Source organism: Stegostoma tigrinum, chromosome 18, assembly GCF_030684315.1.
Source record: "Stegostoma tigrinum isolate sSteTig4 chromosome 18, sSteTig4.hap1, whole genome shotgun sequence".
In the NCBI taxonomy this organism is placed as follows: Eukaryota; Metazoa; Chordata; class Chondrichthyes; order Orectolobiformes; family Stegostomatidae; genus Stegostoma; species Stegostoma tigrinum.
The window spans coordinates 51,212,894-51,232,058 of record NC_081371.1 but is presented as its reverse complement, the minus strand read 5'-3'; the positions used below and the strand labels follow the sequence as shown (position 1 = coordinate 51,232,058).

Sequence of the window (19,165 nt, the reverse complement as noted above, 5' to 3'; positions counted from 1 at the left end):
CTTACTGCACCCTGCCCAGAGTGCACGGCGGCCCAGACCTTCCCCTGCCCAGGGGGCACCGCGGCTGGACCTTTTCCGCCCCAGAGTGCACCGCGGCCACTTGAAGCCCCGCCCCTCCGTGAATGTCTCCCTCCAACCTTATGTGAAGGATAGATGTTCCATTAAACTCAACCAAAAGATATTTTAATCTTCATGTAGGCTTTTAAGGAGCTGAATGTTACTTGCTAAACTATTAGTCATTTGGCATGTGTGTTTTATTGCCAAACTACGGCGTTTTCAGTTGAAAACAGACTGTTGGAAGGGATAGCAAAGACTGCCTTCAGAATAAAATAAAGAACAGTAGATACTGAAGATCTGAAACAAAAACAAATTACTGGAGGAACTGAAGAAGGAGTCAAAACGTTAACGCTTTTTTTTTCTCCCACAGATGCTTCCAAATATGCTGAGTTTCTCCAGCAATTTCTGTTTTATTAACGCCTTCAGGCTTAGCTTCAAAGGAACACTGTTTTATTTTTATACTAAATACTAATGCGTGTGCTTACCTTATAAGGCTATGGCATAATTATGTAAAGACTAAACTGTATTTTTCCAGTAAAAACTGAAAGAACTGCGGATGCTGTAAATCAGGAACAAAAACAAGTTGCTGGAAAAGCTCAACAAATTTGGCAACATCTGTGGAGGAAATAATGAGAGTTAACGTTTTGGGTCCAGTGACCTTGCCTGTCACTAGACCCAAATGTTAACTCTGATTTTTTTTCTTCACAAATACTGCCAGACTTGCTGAGCTTTTACAGCATCTTCTGCTTTTGTTACTATATTTTTCAAGTGGTCATGTCCATGTGCTCTGTGTCTCTTTCAGATAGTCACTCTGGTGTATCCTCCATAGTGTTTCCTTCAAGAGTGTTCTAAACAACTAGATATAGCACTTGGGGTGAATGGAATCAAAGGTTATTGGGAGAAAGCAGGATTAGACTACTAAGTTGGACGACCAGCCATGATGGTGAAGAATGGTGGAGCAGGTTCGAACAGCTGAATGGCCTCTTCCTGTAAAGTAACACATGATCTAGAATGGTGACGAAACGTCTGAAAACGAAACTTCTAGCTCAGCGAGCAAACTCACATCCAGAACCTCAACCTGAGCTACAAATCTTCTCAAAACTCGCTAACATGATCTAGCTCATGGGAACTGTGCTATGGGAAATTGCTAGCAACAGAACAAGTGTAACACATCACTCTATCTATTCCTATCCACCGCACTATGCACTTGAAGGGGAGGCTATGGCCTTGTGTTATTATTGTTGGACTGTTAATCCAGAAACTGAGGTAATGTTCTGGGGACACGGTTTCAAATCCCACTATGGCAGATGGTGAAACTTTAAAGTTTTGGTAAAAATCTGTAGCTTGGGTTGTGGATGAGGTTGTTGACTTGCTCGCTAAGCTGGCTTGTTTTTGGTCAGAGATAATGGGAACTGCAGATGCTGAAGAATCTAAGATAACAAAGTGTGGAGCTGGATGAACACAGTAGGCCAAGCAGCATCTCAGGAGCACGTTTCGGGCCTAGACCCTTTCATAACCATGCTAGGTGACATCATCAGTGGAGCCTCTGATGGAGTGATGTTATTTCTACTCCACTTGGAATTTATACTGTTTGGTCCATTATGGTGAGTACTGTTATTTCCGGGAAGAAGAAAAAACTTATCCAAGATCTTTGCCTTAAATGGATATCCCCGTGACATCATCCACAGATGCCTACATAATAGACAACACAGGAGGACACAGTACAACCTAATACAGTTACTACACTTCCCTACATCAGGAACATACATGGATCTGACAACAAGACTCCTAAGACCACTAGGAATCATGGTGGCCCAAAGCCCACAGTCACTCTACACAAACATTTACAAGGATTAAAGACCCCATTCCCACAACATGCAGGGAAAAACGTGGTTTACAAATTACCATGCAATGACTGCCACAAACATTACATCTGACAGACAGGAAGGAATCTAGCCATCAGAAGACATGAACATCAGCTGGCAGCAAAATGGCACAACAAACTCTCCTTAATAACAGTAACTGAGGAAGACTCACCCGACCCAAAATGTTAACTCTGTTTTCTCCTACACAGATGCTGCCAGACCTGATGAGTTTTCCGGCAACTTTGTTTTTGTTCCTGATTTACAGCATCTGCAGTTCTTTTGGTTTTTAAACTCTCCTTAATATCAGTACACTCAAACAATGAAGGCCATCAATTTAACGGGGTCAAAGTAACCACAGTAGCCCAAGCCAAACATAGACATGAATGGGAATTCCTATAGGCATGGTTCTTCACCTATACTTCAATCAACAAACATACAGAATTGGATCCCATACAGATCAAAACTGGAAATAACAGTACTCACGATAACAGACCAGACAGTACAAATAGCACCACTTCATTGGAGGCTCCACTGATGATGTCACCTAGTAAGGTGACGAAATGTCTGAACAAAAACAAGCCAGCTCGGTGAGCAAGTCAATAATCTCAGATGGTAAAATTTGAATTCAATAAAAAATCTGGAATTAAGACTCTAATGATCACCATCAAACCATTGTTGATTGTCAGAAAAAAAAACCATCTGGTTCATTAATGTCTGTTAGCGGGGGAAACTGCCATCCTTACCTGGTCTGGCTTACATATGACTTCAGACCCACAGAAATGTGGTTGACTCTTAACTGGCCTCTGGGCAATTAGGGATGGGCAATAAATGCTGGTCCAGCCAGTGATACCCTCATCCTGTGAATGAATAAAGATATATTTCTTGTTTGCAATATTTCAGACTTCACATCATATGTCATTGTGTCATGCATTGTGTCCTGTCAGTTCATGTTAAGGCATCCTATTGCCTATCTGTCTCCTAATCTTTGTACTTTAGGTATTCAGTGTCTATCTGTGAGCTTTTTGTTATGCATTTACAATTTTCTATCTAAGGGCTCTGTTTTATACTTCCATCTGATATGGAACTAATTCTCTATTTACTATGCAGACAGAAATCTTAACTAATAAGAAGTTATGAAAATCAACCAACAATATTACCAAATCAAGCAAATTTCTCTGAGTCTTTACAAAGTCATAAGTAATTTCTGATGTGACAAAAATCAAATTCATCTGTATTTTTTCTCACCAAATTAAATATTCACATTAAATTATTTTAAAATTCCAAGTTGCACACAAACGTGACTCAACTTAGACACAAAATTATCTTTGTGTTTATAAGTGCCATCTTTGATATTTTTACTTAGCAGTTTTGTTCTGTGCCATAACTAATACCATTGGAGATCTATCACTCTGGAAGCCAGGAGGAAATTACCAACTACCAACAATAACAACACCAGTCACCTGCGCAATTGTACCATTTCAGGAATCAGTTTGGTTATCCCAACTCACAACCTAGAGCATGCTGTTGTAAATTAGCTAAGTCACAAAAATATTTAATGACTCTGTCTCCACTGGCTTCTGAGATAGGAAGACCCAAAGTCACACAACTCTTATGAGGAAAAACATTGTCCTCAGCTCAGTCAAGGAAGGGTAACCTCTGATTTTAGAACAGTGTACCCTGGTTCTGGACTCACCCTCAAGAGGAACAATTCTTTCCATGTCCACCCTGACAAAGCAATTTAGGATCTTATACACATCAATCTAGGCACCCCTCATTCTTCTAAACTCCAGGCTGTCCAACTTTTCCTCAAAAGACAGTTCACTTTTTCCAAATATCAATTTCGCAAACCTCCTCTGAATTGCCTCCCGTACATTTACATCCGTCCTTAACTAAAGAGACACAATATTCAAGGTACGGTCTTACCAATATCCTATATAACTGATGCATAACTTCCTTACTTTTAGATCCTTTCATAATAAGGGATAGCATTCCATTTGACTTCTTTACTACGTGCTGTATCTGTACACTAACTTTGTGACTCATGCATTAGAATCCAGGATACATGCCTAAATAAAGACACACAGACCAACCTTATTCAGGATCTTCTTTGGGAAAATATTGTTTGAGTAGTTGCAGCATCAGTTATGCATATTGATTTTAAGTAAATGTATTTACTTCATAATTAAATTATATTTAATGTATGCCCACAAGGCAGAAGGCCATTTGCTAGATGAGTCCAGCTCCAACAACACTCAAGAAGCTTACATAGAACATAGAACAGTACAGCACAGTACAAGCCCTTCGGCCCATGATGTTGTGCTGAACAATTATCCTACTCTAAGATCAATCTGCCCTGCATACCCTACATTTTACTATCATCCATGTGTCTATCCAAGAGTCGCTTAGATGTCCCTAATGTATCTGATTCCCCTACCCCTGCCGGCAGCCCATTCCACACACCCACCACTTTCTGAGTGAAGAAACTACCTCTGACATCTCCCCCCATATCTTCCTCTAATTACCTTAAAATTATATCCCCTCGTAATAGTCATTTTCGCCCTGGGAAAAGATCTCTGACTATCCACTCTATCTATGCCTCTCGTCATCTTGTACACCTCTATCAAGTCACCTCTCATTTTTCTTCACTCCAATGATGTAAGCCCTAACTTCCTCAACCTTTCCACATAAGACCTGCCCTCCAGTCCAGACAACATCTTGGTAAATCTCCTTGGCACCCTCTCTAAAGCTTCCACATCTTTCCTCTAATGAGGCGACCATAACTGAACACAATATTCCAAGCATGATTTAACCAAGGTTTTATAGAGCTGCAGCATAACGTCGCAGCTCTTAAACTCCATTCCTCTGCAAGCTTGATACCATCAAGGAGACTGGGCCCACTTGATTGGAACTACATCCACAAATGTTCAGTCACTCCACCGCCATTGCTCAGCAGCAGTATGTAACATCTACAAGATGATCTGCAGAAATTCACCAAAAATACTTAGATAAAAACCTTCTAAACTCAAGACCACAATCATCTCGAAAGACAAGGGCAGCTGGGAGTACCATCCTGCAAGTTCCCTTCTAAGTTACTTTCCATCCTGACTTGGAAATATATCATTGTTCCCTCCATGTCATTGGTCAAAATCCTAGAAGTCCCTTGCTAAAGGCATTGTGGGTCTATGTACAGCATATGGACTATACCAGTTCAAGATGGCAGCTCACCACCACCTTCTCAAGGGCAACTAGAGGTGGAGTGGAAGTGCTGGCCCAGCCAGGGATGGCCGAGTCCCATGAGTGATGAAAATATAATACTTTAATGGGTAGTGCAACAGGGTTGCACAATGTTATTTTAAAAATCGTATTACAAAAACACCATTTAAGAATGAAGCAGATCATGTGACAAATACTTGGTTGTTTACTGGTGTTTAGAACATAGATGAGTATATGGATTTAGACAAACAGGTTGGATAGAAAAAGACATTGAGAATAGACATTGAGAAATAATCATTTAGCACCTCTCCAATCTCCACAGGATCCACACACAATTTCCCACTTCTGTCTTTGGCCCTATTCCTACCCTAGTCATCCTCTTATTCCTCACATACCTATAGAAAGCTTTAGGGTTCTCCTTTATTCTTACCTGCTAATGTTTACTCATGTCCCCTCCTTGTTCTTCTTAACTCTATCTTTAAATCCTTCCTAGCTAACCATGGTTCCCTTCCCTTACCTTTAACTGTACAAAACGCTAGTGCGGCCTCATTTGGAATATTGCGTGCAGTTCTGGTCACGCCATTACAGGAGGGATGTGGAAGCATTGGAAAAGGTGCAGAGGAGATTTACCAGGATAATAAAATGTGAAGCTGGATGAACACAGCAGGCCAAGCAGCATCTCAGGAGCACAAAAGCTGACGTTTCGAGCCGAGGCCCTTCATCAGCTTTTGTGCTCCTGAGATGTTGCTTGGCCTGCTGCGTTCATCCAGCTTCACACTTTATTATCTTGGATTCTCCAGCACCTGCAGTTCCCATTATCACAGATTTACGAGGATGTTGCCTGGTCTGGAGCGCAGGCCGTATGAAGAAAGGCTGAGGGACTTGGGTCTGTTCTCGTTGGAGAGAAGGAGGCTAAGACGGGATTTAATAGAGACATACAAGATGATCAGAGGATTAGATAGGGTGGACAGTGAGAGTCTTTTTCCGAAGATGATGACTTCAGCTTGTACAAGGGGGCATAGCTACAAATTGAGGGGTGATAGATTTAAGACAGATGTCAGAGGCTTAGAGAGTGGTAAGGGCGTGGGTCGCCCTGCCTGCTAATGTGGTGAATTCAGCCACATTAGGGGCATTTAAACAGCCCTTGGATAAGCATATGGATAATGATGGGATAGTGCAGGGGGAGGGGCTTAGATTAGTTCACAGGTCGGCACAACATCGAGGGCCGAAGGGCCTGTTCTGCGCTGTATTGTTCAATGTTCTATATTGATCTTACAAGTCGTTTTGCAGCTACAGTCAAATTTACTTGATTGCTCATTACTAAGGAAACCATTGTAGGTTGGCACTTGAACCTGTTTAATGGCAGGCAGTCTGTTTTGCCGGTGAAAGGCCTGGTAAAATAGGATTAAGACAGAAGAATCATTTACTGAGGAATGAACCTGAGTGTAAATTTGCAAAATGCAGTGATCTAAAACACAATGATTACTCAAAATACAGTTTTCTCGTCTCATTAATTTTTTTCCAGCAAAGTGATGACATTAAACTCAGGTAGTTCAGATTTTTTAGGCAGCAGGTTTGTAGATGGAAGGCCTGTGACAATGTCACCTCTCCAGGTAGTGGTATCTTTCCCCTGTTTTCCAATGCATTTTCGGTGGCTGGTAGGTGTGCGGTGAGTCTTGAACTCAGAGGCCAGGACGTTACCCACCGCACCACAGGCATTACCAATTGCAATGTAAGTAAAACCAACAAAATGGTCAATTTACTCATCCTGAAAGTCTTCAGAACATGGATAAAATGTAGCAAGAAAAAGAATCAGCAGTAAGCCAACCAGCATGTCCTGGTATTATTTCAGATCTCCAAAATCTGCAGTATTTTGCATTTATTTTGTACAAACAAATGATCTCCAAGAGTCTATGTTTCAGACAAACAACACAATGATCAACAAATCAGTTATAAAAACAGCACCTTTTAATGAAGAGAGATAATGGGAACTGCAGATGCTGGAGAATCCAAGATAACAAAGTGTGGAGCTGGATGAACACAGCAGGCCCAGCAGCATCTCAGGAGCACAAAAGCTGGCGTTTCGGGCCTAGACCCTTTATCAGAGAGGGGGATGGGGTGAGCGTTCTGGAATAAATAGGGAGAGAGGGGGAGGCGGACCGAAGATGGAGAGAAAAGAAGATAGGTGGAGAGGAGAGTAAAGGTGTGGAGGTAGGGAGGGGATAGGTCAGTCCAGGGAAGACGGACAGGTCAAGGAGGCGGGATGAGGTAGTAGGTAGGAAATGGAGGTGCAGTTTGAGGTGGGAGGAAGGGATGGGTGAGAGGAAGAACAGGTTAGGGAAGCGGAGACAGGCTGGGCTGGTTTTGGGATGCAGTGGGGGGAGGGGTTGAGCTGGGCTGGTTTTGGGATGCGGTTCGGGAAGTGGAGATTTTGAAGCTTGTGAAGTCCACATTGATACCATTGGGCTGCAGGGTTCCCAAGCGGAATATGAGTTGCTGTTCCTGCAACCATCGGGTGGCATCATTGTGGCACTGCAGGAGGCCCATGATGGACATGTCGAAAGAATGGGAGAGGGAGTTAAAATGGTTCATGACTGGGAGGTGCAGTTGTTTATTGCAAACTGAGCGGAGGTGCTCTGCAAAGCAGTCCCCAAGCCTCCACTTGGTTTCCCCAATGTAGAGGAAGCCACACCGGGTACAATGGATACAGTACCCCACATTGGCAGATGTGCAGGTGAACCTCTGCTTAATATGGAAAGTCATCTTGGGGTCTGGGATGGAGGTGAGGTAGGAGGTGTGGGGGCAAGTGTAGCACTTCCTGCGGTTGCAGTGGAAGATGCCGGGTGTCGTGGGGTTGGAGGGGAGTGTGGAGCGAACAAGGGAGTCACGGAGGGAGTGGTCTCTCCGGAAGGCAGACAAGGGTGGGGATGGAAAAATGTCTTGGGTGGTGGGGTCGGATTGTAGATGGCGGAAGTGTCGGAGGATGATGTGTTGTATCCGGAGGTTGGTGGGGTGGTGTGTGAGAACGAGGGGGATCCTCTGGGGGCGGGGTGTGAGAGATGTGTTGCGGTGAACACGGGAGACACGGTCAAGGGCGTTCTTGACCACTGCAGGGGGAAAGTTGCGGTCCTTGAAGAACTTGGACATCTGGGATATGCGGGAGTGGAATGCCTCATCCTGGGAGCAGATGCGGTGGAGGATGCTGCTTGGCTTGCTGTGTTCATCCAGCTTCACACTTTGTTACCTTTTAACGAATGTGTGTTTACAAATCTGTAGTAAGTCATAACTCATAAAGAAGAACAATAATGAGAAAATCAAAGAAGGTCACATTCTTTACTCTGAAAGTGGGTATTGTAATTCATTTCACTTAATTACCATGGTTTGAGACACTTTGTATGTCAACCATAAGATCATCTGATAATGCACAACTCCACTTTCCTGCCTCATCCCCATACTCTTAACTTCCTGATTAATTAAACATCCACATATCTCAGTTCTGAATATTTTTAATGATATAAGCTTATCATCTCTCTAGAGTAAAGAATTTCACAGATGCCCCAATCTCTGAGAGAAGAAACTCTCCCTCATTTCTATCTTAATGAGCTAACTCCTTATTCTGAGATCATGCCCTCTGATCATAGATTCTCCCAGAAGATCAAACAGCCTCTTCACGTCTACATTGTCAAGCTCCTAAGAAGCTTATATGCTTCTTCTAACTATTCTTCTAAACTCAAATGAACTAACCTACTCAATCTCTCCTTAGAAGGACATTTCTTCATACCTGCAATCAACATAATGAATATTCTTTGGATTGACTCCAAGACTAAATATCTTTCCTTAGAAAAGAGGATCAAAACTATTCTGAGTGCAACTAGTACCTTGTATGGTCTTAGCAACATTTTCCAATTGTTATATTCCACTCCCTCTGAAATAAAGGCCAATATTCGATTTGCCTTCCCTATTACCTACTGAACTTGTATGTTAATGTTTTGTGACTCATGCACAAGGATGTCTAAATCCCTCTGAGCCGCAGATTTCTGCATTTTTTCCATTTAAATAATATTCAGTTCTTATGTTTTATGGTCTGGTATTCTTCCTGTCAGCGTTCATAATGCCACAATTCCCCACATTATATTCCATCTACAAAGTCTTTATCCACTCACTTAACCTATCTATATCCCTTTGCAGACTCTTTGTGTCATTCCCACTGTTTGCCTTCCCACCAATTTTTGTGTTATCTACAAACTTGGTGATAGTACATTCACATCCTTCACCCAAGTCATTCATAAATATTGTAAATAATTGCGGTCCCAGCACTGATCCCTGTGGCAATCCATTAGTTAAAGGTTGCCTTCATGAATATGTATCCCTTATCCCTATTCTGTCTTGAATTAATTAGGCAACCCTCTATCCATGCCAATATACAACCCCCAAAAACCATTGGTTCTCATTAAGCTGACTTATATGTGGTACCTTATTGAATACCTTTTAGAAATCCAAATATGTTACATCTATTTGTTGCCCTTTATTTATCCTGCTTGTTGCCTCCTCAAGGAATTCTAATAAAGTTGTAGGCTTGGTGCTCCTTCATGAAACCATTAAATCTGCTAAATTATATTATCTATTTATAAGTGATCTACTGTTACATCTATATATTAGATTCTACTGTTTTCCCATGGCAGTTGGTTAGTACTGTTGGCTGGATGAATTGTTTGTGATACAGTGCTGACAATTGTTTGGGTTCAGTTTCCATATCAGCTTAGGTTATTATGAAGGTCCCTCTTTCTCAGTCACTTCCCTTGCCTAAAGTGTTGTGACTGTCAAGTTAAACTAGTTGTCTCTCTCTCTCTCTAATCCAGTAAAAGACTATGTTGATTTTATTTGTTTAATATTTTGCCAGTGACAGATGTTAAACAGCTTATAGTTATCTTTTTTGTCTCCCTTCCCTTGACAAAATATTTTTGAATTCAAGAATGATTCTTTATGTCAAACCCAAGAACCTTACATAACCAACAAAATTCCTGTCAAACCTTGCATACCTATGAAATATTCGACTGCCAATCTTTATAGCCTCTGAAATTCACTCACTAAACTTTGCTAAATCTCTAGGTCTTTCTCCATTCTGTAGGATGCTCTTTCAATCCTTAGATATTGCTTTTGGTTATCTGGATTAATATTTCCTTATGTGACTCAGTGTCATAGTTTATGTGGTTACAGTTTAAAAATAAGGAACACCCATTTAAAATATAGATGAGGAAACATCTTTTTCTTGGATTGTGAATCTTTGGAATTGCATTCATTAAAAGGCGGTGGATGTAGAATCTTTAAATACTTTTGAGGCAGAGATAGATAGAGTCTTGACCACCAAGTGACTTAAATTAATATTGGGGGCATGAAGGAATGTAGGTTTGGGCTAAAATCAGATGAGCCATAGTCATATTGCTCAAAGGACTGAATGGCCTACTCTTGTTCATATATTCATATGGCAATTTTTGACTTAGAAAGCTCTTATGGTGTCCCTAAGGAGCTTTTACTCTGGTAAGGATGTTTTTGGTGCTATTAGTCAGCTCTGAGGGATTGTACATCCACGACTGTTGGGTAGAATGTGAAGCTGGACAAGGGGAAACGCCATGTCACCAAGAAAACAAACCATATCAGGTGAAAAGAAAACTGTTGCTCAACTTTTGTCAACTCCGCCCAACGTGTGTCCGAGCCTTGTCAAACTGAAGTATAAAGCTAACCTGAAGTCCTTTGTCAGTGGTTTAAATTGTGATGGTTAGCTCAGACCTCTCCAACTCAACTTACTAGGGCCTACTGCAGCAGATGACAACAGAGAGGGAAGGTGTCGAACACAGAGGTATAAACAGCTCCCCCTGTGCAGAATGGGCATCTTTGTCAAAAAGAAGGCCTCATGGAGACAGGGGGAGACAAAAAAGATTTTTCCCAACCTACTGTGAATTACAGGGTCAACTGCTTGCAAATATTCTGTTTTCCTGCACTCCATAAACATGAGGCTACCATCTCCCTTGTTTTGGCTCACTGCCTCACCCTCTCATCTGACTCTGACATTTGTGGCTTCATGTCCCACTCTTGATCACAAAATTGAGTTTCTCACTCCGATGGAATATAGAGGGAGTGTTGGTTGTTCTTCCAGATGACACTGAGCTACAGTTCCAGCTGCCCCTTCAGGTGGTTGTAAAACATCCCACCTGATACTATTTCAAAGAAGAGTGGGGAGCTTTCTCTCAGTCATTGTCACACTGCGCAGAAACTGGCCATTTGGCCCAGCTCAGTCATGCCAACCAGGTTTCCTAAACTGGGCCAGTCCCATTTGTTGGTGTTTTGTCCATATCCCTCTAAAAGTTTCCTGACAGGGAATTCCCTGACTCAAAAGGCAGAGAATGCAGAATCTTTAAATATTTTTAATGCAGAGGTAGATAGGTTTTTGACGACCAAGCAGATGAAGGATTATCAGGGCACACAAGAATGTACAGTTGAGGTTAAAACTCAGATCAGCTATGATCTTGTTGAATGCTGGAGCAGACTTAAAGGGCTGAGTGATCCTGCTCCTAGCTCATTTGAGTTCATGCCCGCAGGATCTCCTGCCAATTGTATCCGTCAAAGTCAGGGAGTGATGAGGGGGAAGGAGTATGCTCACATTACTGTGCGTGGGAGCTTTCTGTGCACAGTTTGGCTGCTGCTGTGCTCTTCATTCCTGGGATAAAGGCATCACTGGCGAGGCCAGCACTTATCGCCCATCCCTAATTACCCAAAGGGGATTGAGGGTCAACCACACTGTTGTGGATTTGGAATCACATTAGGCCAGACCCTAAAGAGCATTAGTGAACCAGGTGGGATTTTCACCAACACTCAGCAATGGCTTCATGGTCACTATTAATTTCAGATTTTTATTGGATTCAAATTCCACTATCTGCCACGGCAGGATTTGAACATCTTCAGAACATTACCTGGGTCTCTGAATTAAACAGTCCAGTGATAATACCACAGTGCTGTCGCCTTCTGCACCTCCAGGTCTGTGCTTGGCAAAAGACTTCATTGACTGTAAAAGAAACCAGGGAAGTCGTGAATGGCGCTACATAAATGCAAAGTCCTCCTTCTTGAGTGCAAGATCAATTCACGGCAAGAATCTGAAAAGTTGTGTCCTCCGAGCTGTCAATATTTAGGAAAATGTGCAAAGCGAAATTTAAGCAAGTGGTTTGAGCACTCTGAGAGCCGCGTTCCCACTTAGTCTCGTCTCCTGGTCAGACGTAATGTGCAAACCATAGATGGAATTTGTAAATTTCAGAGGGAGGGACAGGGTGCACGGAAGGCGGGGGTTGAAATGGAATAGGAGGATCTGAATGCATGCATGGGGAATTGCAATCCCATCTGGTCCTCATTTACACTGTCTGTCTCTCTCCTTCCCCGGCTGCTCGCCTGGAAAACAGACAAAAGATATCTTGCGCTTTCGTCTTTTCAATATTTGTGGGGGAAGTTTTGATTTGTTTACCGAAAGGAGAATATTACAAGAAAGAAGCCGCACAGCAGATTGTTCTTTATTGAGGAGGGAAAACTGACACCGAGGGTACTGAGCTGGAGTCTGGAAGTGACGAGGTAAAGTAAAGAAAGTTTTGTACAGTTTGCAAATATTCAAATTCTTCCTTCTTGTAATTTCAATCAGACCCCAGTAACCCGCTGCAGCCTTGAATGGGTTTAAATCAAGTCCTTACCCTTTGTACGATATAATTAGGTCTTTATCTTCTGTGCAGTCCGGTTTATTGTCTGGAACTGCACAACGTCAGCACAAAGTTTCACCCTGTGGACAATATTGTAGAATCAAAACATATTTCTGGACTGAGGGTGGAGCGCTGCAGGCAGCTCCAATATTTTGGAATCAACATTTCTTAAAAAATGCACCGAAAAACAGAAGTACCTATAGCTCCGTCATTGAAATCTAAAATAGCTGGCACCAAGTCTGCTCTCATTGAGCTCTGGACTAGAAAAATGATCATAACCCATTACTCACTAAAGGGAATGCAATGTCACAACGTTCTTTTTTTAAAAAAAACTCCCGTAAAATGTAAAAGCCTTGAGTTCTTGAAATGGTCACCCTGACCCTCCGTCAAGACTCCACCATCCTGGACTGCAGTGCAGCTTCTCGTCACTTTATGAAGGGCAACAAATGAATATTGACATAATGACATCAACATCCCATCACCGAATGAGAAAAAAACTCGGTAAATACTACAAGCTGATATTTTCCTACTTGTAAACCTGCAGGATCCCTTGCACACTGGGTACTGTTTAATTGCCTGCTGACTTTAACTGTTCCTTTGAGACCACTTGTCTGTTTTTTTTAATTGCTGTACTGAATTGGTCCAGTTGGATCGAGACTTTCAACAAATACATGACACTTCGTCAATTGTTACTGTTGCTAAGGCTGTAGCAGTTCACAGAACAAGTTTTACTATTGTTGGACTGGCCTAGTGGTATTATTGTAGTACTGTTAATCCAGAGAACCAGGTAATGTCCTGAGGACCAGGGTTCAAATCCTATCACAGCAGATGATGGAATTCAACAAAAAATATGGAATTAAGCATCTAATAATGACCACGAATCAATTACCAATTGCTGGAAAACCCATCTGGTTCACTGATGCCATTTCAGGAGGGAAACTGCCATCCTTACCTTGTCTAACTTACATGTGACTCCAGTCCCACAGCAATGTGGCTGACTCTAAACTGGCCTCTGGGCAATTAGGGATGGTCTATAAATGCAGGCCTAGCCAGCAACACCCACATTACATGAATGAATAAAAAAAGACTGTGGCCATTTGGCCCCTTGAGACAGCTCCTACATTTTCAGCCTGCAGCTCTATTCACTGATATCATTGCTGATCCTTGAATAATAGAATGATTACAACACAGAAAGAGGCCATTCAGTCCTCTGCTTCTGTGATAGCTGTACCTCAATGCCATGACCTACTTCTTGGGTACTCTTTGACATCTGAACAGCTTCCTAAGATTATTTCAAGAACAGGAAAAATAATAGAGTAACATATTTTCTCTTTTTCTGGAAAAAATGTGGCTAAGATTAGCTACTATTTTGTTTGCTAGCCCTCCTATGTAACAACTGGACATGTTTTATTTTTGAAAAGGAGTACATAATCACATGTGTTGTTGTTATGGTATGGTACCTGAAGTTTGACCAAAATTCTAATTTTTTATGGAATAGCACATTGCACAGGATGTTGGGTAGAGATATTGTCCCAGAGCAGACACCTGATAGTGCAGGAAATACATGGTGAAAGCTGGAAGCAGCCAGCACGCGCTATCCAGTTCTCTCGTCATGTGTTAGGTGACTAGGAAATGTTTGCACAGGGACCCAGTGGAAATTACATTTCAAGTCACCTAGTGCAAGGCTGAATCAGCAAGTGCTAGCTGACTTTGCTTTTGAACTTCAAGGTTGTTTCTCCTTGTTGCAGAGCCACGGACCAGGGGGCATAATCTCAGAATAAAGGGTTGTGATATTTAAGACACAGCTGAGGTTCTTCTTTCCGAGAGATCTGAATATGTAGAATTCTTTACCTTGGACAGCTGTAAATGTCTGGTCACCAAGTATATTCAAGGTTGACATAAACAGATTTTCAATCAGTAAGGGAATCAAGCTTTATGAGGAACAGACAGGAAAGTAGAGTTAAGGATTGCCTGATCAGCCATGATCTCATTGAATTAGGAGCAAACTCTGAGTTGAATGACATGTTTCTGCTCCTGCATCTTATGGTGTTTTGGTGCAATTCTGGGTGCTAGCCAATGACGCGTTGAGAAGAAACTTCATGGGTTAGAAAAGGGATAGGAAGACACATGATATATTAACTAGGCATGGATTTAAAAACTCTATCTGAAATATCAATAACACTACTGGGATAACAGTTGTAGCTTTATGGTTTTGTCTCTAGGTCAGAAGATTATAGGTTCATACATCCATTGTAGTTCTGAAGAAGTGTTGCACTGCTGGAAGTGTCATCTTTTGGTTGAGATGTTAATCTTTAGATCTGTTTCATACCTTTTTTAATTTCAAAAAATATGTTTTACTCTTAAAAAATCTCCTTGTATATATACATTGTCATAAAAGCAGTTTGTTTCTGTACAGTTGCATAACAAGTAAACACACAAAATATTGGACTTTGACTCTACCCCAACAAACCAAAGACTCTCTTATATACCCAATACTAATATTTACACACAGTTGAGGTGCTGGGAGTATCTGATAACTGAACAGACCCCCATTTAAGATAACAAAGTGTGGAGCTGGATGAACACAGCAGGCCAAGCAGCATCTCAGGAGCTCAAAAGCTGACGTTTCGGGCCGAGACCCTTCATCAGAGAGACCCTTCATCTGATGAAGGGTCTAGGCCCGAAACGTCAGCTTTTGTGCTCCTGAGATGCTGCTTGACCTGCTGTGTTCATCCAGCCTCACTCTTTGTAATCTTGGATTCTCCAGCATCTGCAGTTCCCATTATCACTGATACAAATTTAGCCCATTTAATTTTGGCAGAAAGATATCAGACAGTAGTCTTTTCCCACTGCACCTTGGTGCCTTTCACAACCTTGAACCCATTAAAGGCAGTGTGTGTCATAGTCCCTCAGAGTGAGATGACCCTCACAGTAAGACTGCACTGTGTGTAGAGTTTTTAAACCCCTACTCAAGCACAGCAGCTATACTGTTTGACCAGAAAACTCTCCCAAGCCATACCAACTGCTGTAGGCACATCAGAAGGATTTACCAGTGGATAATTAATCTGTTTGGCTGTGATATGACACACCTTCTGTGAAAATCAGATTCTGAGGTGGGATTTGAACCTAGAGCATGTGCCTGGTTGCAGGGCCAATACCCACTGATCTCCACAGATACAGTGAAGTTGTTGTCAGGCAAAATGAAGGCATAGAGGCCAATTTATGCACAGCAATTCTCCACAGTCACCAATGTAATAATGATCAGATAATCTGTTTTAGGTAATTTAAAGAAAAATGTTGGTTGGGATAAACTTCCCTTTTATTTTATCAAATCATGGAATATTTTGCTTCCATTTGAAAGGAAGACAAAATCTTTGTTTATCTCATCTGAACGATAACACCTTCAACAGTGCAATCCCTTAGTACTGCCCTGGAGTAGAATTTGAACCCATTATCTTTGACTCAAAGATGAAAGCTCTATCAGTGAATGGCCCCACCAGTATATTTGTAAAACAAAGAACTGCAGATGCTGGAGATCTGAAACAAGCCAAGACAGGAAGTGCTGGACAGACCCAGCATGTCTGGCAGCATCTGTGGAGAGAAAAATGAGTTAATGTTTCAAACAGGGGTCTGCAGACAGGTCGCAGGACTTGAAACATTAACTCTGTTTTCTCACTACAGATACTACAAAATGATTATTATATTAATGCTTAGTGTTCGGATTGATACTGAAGATGGATTTGTGTCCATGGCAGCTCTGCTTCTGTTAAAAGAATGTCAGAAGTCACACGACACCAGGTTATAGTCCAAAAGGTTTATTTGAAATCACAAGCTATTGAAGTCTCTTTGCCTGACGAAGGAATGGTGCTCTGAAAGCTTGTGTTTTCAAATAAACCTGCTGGACTATAACCTAGTGTCGTGTGACTTCTGACCTTGCCCATCCAAGTCCAACACCAGCAACTCCACATCATGGCTACCATCTGTTTAAAAAAAAATGTAGGGGTCTGCATTTAAATGTTAGTAAATATTGTGATGCTGTGCTATTCATTTTCTTGAAAATGCAAAGATATGATCTATACACCTGGAAATACTGTCGTCTAGTAGGTCAGTAAGCCTGTTCATCTGCAGAACTTGCTTTACTAACTTTTTCTTTCATAACTGGAGAGAGGCAAATGTAATTCCTCTCTTCAAGAAAGGAAATAGGGAAATCCCCGGCAATTACAGACCAGTAAGTCTCACGTCTGTCGTCTGCAAGGTGTTAGAAAGGATTCTGAGGGATAGGATTTATGACCATCTGGAGGAGCATGGCTTGATCAAATACAGTCAACACGGCTTTGTGAGGGGTAGGTCATGCCTCACAAACCTTATCGAGTTTTTTGAGGATGTGACTAGAAAAGTTGATGAGGGTCGAGCTGTGGATGTGGTGTATATGGACTTCAGTAAGGCATTTGATAAGGTTCCCCATGGTAGGCTCATTCAGAAGGTCAGGAGGAATGGGATACAGGGGAACTTAGCTGCTTGGATACAGAATTGGCTGGCCACCAGAAGACAGCAAGTGGTAGTGAAAGGAAAATATTCTGCCTGGAAGTCAGTGGTGAGTGGTGTTCCACAGGTGTCTGCCCTTGGGCCTCTACTGTTTGTAATTTTTATTAATGACTTGGACGAGAGAATTGAAGGATGGGTCAGCAAGTTTGCAGACGACACAAAGGTTGGAGGTGTCGTTGACAGTAAAGAGGGCTGTTGTAGGCTGCAGCGGGTCATTGACAGGATGCAGAGATGGGCTGAGAGGTGGCAGCCATAGGCACTTTATTCAACTGTAAAGTGTCCAATGGCCTCAAATTAGGTCAAGCTTTGGCAACGATTTGTATTATGTTACAGGATTTTCCAGTTGACTTTGCAGCTAGAACAGTGGTCTCTACATTCAGTGGAACATAGAAGAATGAGAGATGATCTTGCCAAAACATGTGATGTTCTTCTGGGGCTTTATTAAGTTAAGCGCTGAGATGACATTTCCCTTGCTGGGAAGATCTAGATCCATGGTTTCAGAACAAGGAGTTGTGTCACTTAAGATGGAGATAAAAGGGAATTCCTTCTCTTGGAGGATCTTGAATCTTTGGAATTATTGTCTGTGCAACAGGTAGGAAAGTGGAATGGAGCCTGCGTTCAGATCAGCCATGATCTTATTGAATGGTGGAACAGGCTTGCCCTTATTTCTTACATTCTCTACCATTTGCTTTTCCAATTAGAAACCTGATTATTTTAAAATGCATTTGAAACTTGTTTAGCCATTTATTGCTTGCAACAGTTTTGAAAAATGGTGCAAACTGTAAAACAGTTAATATTAATTTTAGGTAGTGTACAGAGTTTTTCAAGGTAGGCAGAGAATGAAGGCTTCACTGCACCATCACTGATTTCACCATTCTGCTCCCGCTTCCAAAGTAACACCATTTCCCTCTGTGTCCGAGGCAAAGGATTCAGTGCCTACATCAGAAGACTTGAGCCGATAAAATTGACCTAATACTGCTAATGCAGGACTGGAGGTGATTTTGTTTTTGTTTGACCCTGGGAAGCAAGCACATTGCAGTGGGTCTGGATTCTGGAGCCAGACTGGGAAATCACAGAAGATTTCCTTCCCTAAAAGGGATTATTTGACCTGATTTGATTTGATTTATTGTCACATGTACCTAGGTACAGTGAAAGTTTTGTTTTGTATGCGGTACAGGCAGATCATACCATACAAATTGCATTAGGGTAATAGAACACGGCGAGGAATACAATGTTAGAGCTGCAGAGAAGTTGCACAAATAGCAAGATCAAAATTTAGGTTTGATAGCCCATTCAGAAGTCTAATAATAGTGGGGAAGAATCTGTTCTTGAATCTGTTGGTACGATTGTTAAGCTTTTCTATCTTCTGCCCCATGGAAGAGTTTGGAAGAGATTTTAAGTAGTGTGGGAAGGGTCTTTGACTATGTTGCCTGCCTTCCCGAGACAGCGAGAAATGTCGATGGAGTCAATGGAAGGAAGGTTGGTTTGCGTGATGGATTGGGTTGTGTTTTCAGCCGTCTTTAGTTTTTTATGGTCCTGGGCCATATGGGTTTTTGTAATATTTGATCATTGTTTCATGGTTATCATTACAAAGACTAACTTTCTATTCAAGGATTATTGATTCAATTTAAATTCCACCAACTGCTGCTCTGGGATTGGGCCTGCATCCCTCCAGCGTTAGTCTCGGCCTCTCGATTACTGGGTCCAATCACATTACCATTATGCCACCATTTTCCCCTTAAACATTGC

At 41.8% G+C, this 19,165-nt stretch overlaps 1 protein-coding gene across 2 annotated transcripts in view; it reads left to right on the top strand.

Annotated features, from left to right (window-relative positions):
- The first annotated feature begins 12,492 nt into the window (after positions 1-12,492).
- Positions 12,493-19,165, top strand: part of glt8d2 (glycosyltransferase 8 domain containing 2) — a 37,693-nt gene continuing 31,020 nt past the window's right edge. For both annotated transcript variants that reach the window (XM_048548335.2, XM_048548334.2), the window contains exon 1: positions 12,493-12,749. The gene's annotated coding sequence lies outside the window, so the exon portion shown is untranslated. The remainder of the gene's footprint in view (positions 12,750-19,165) is intronic.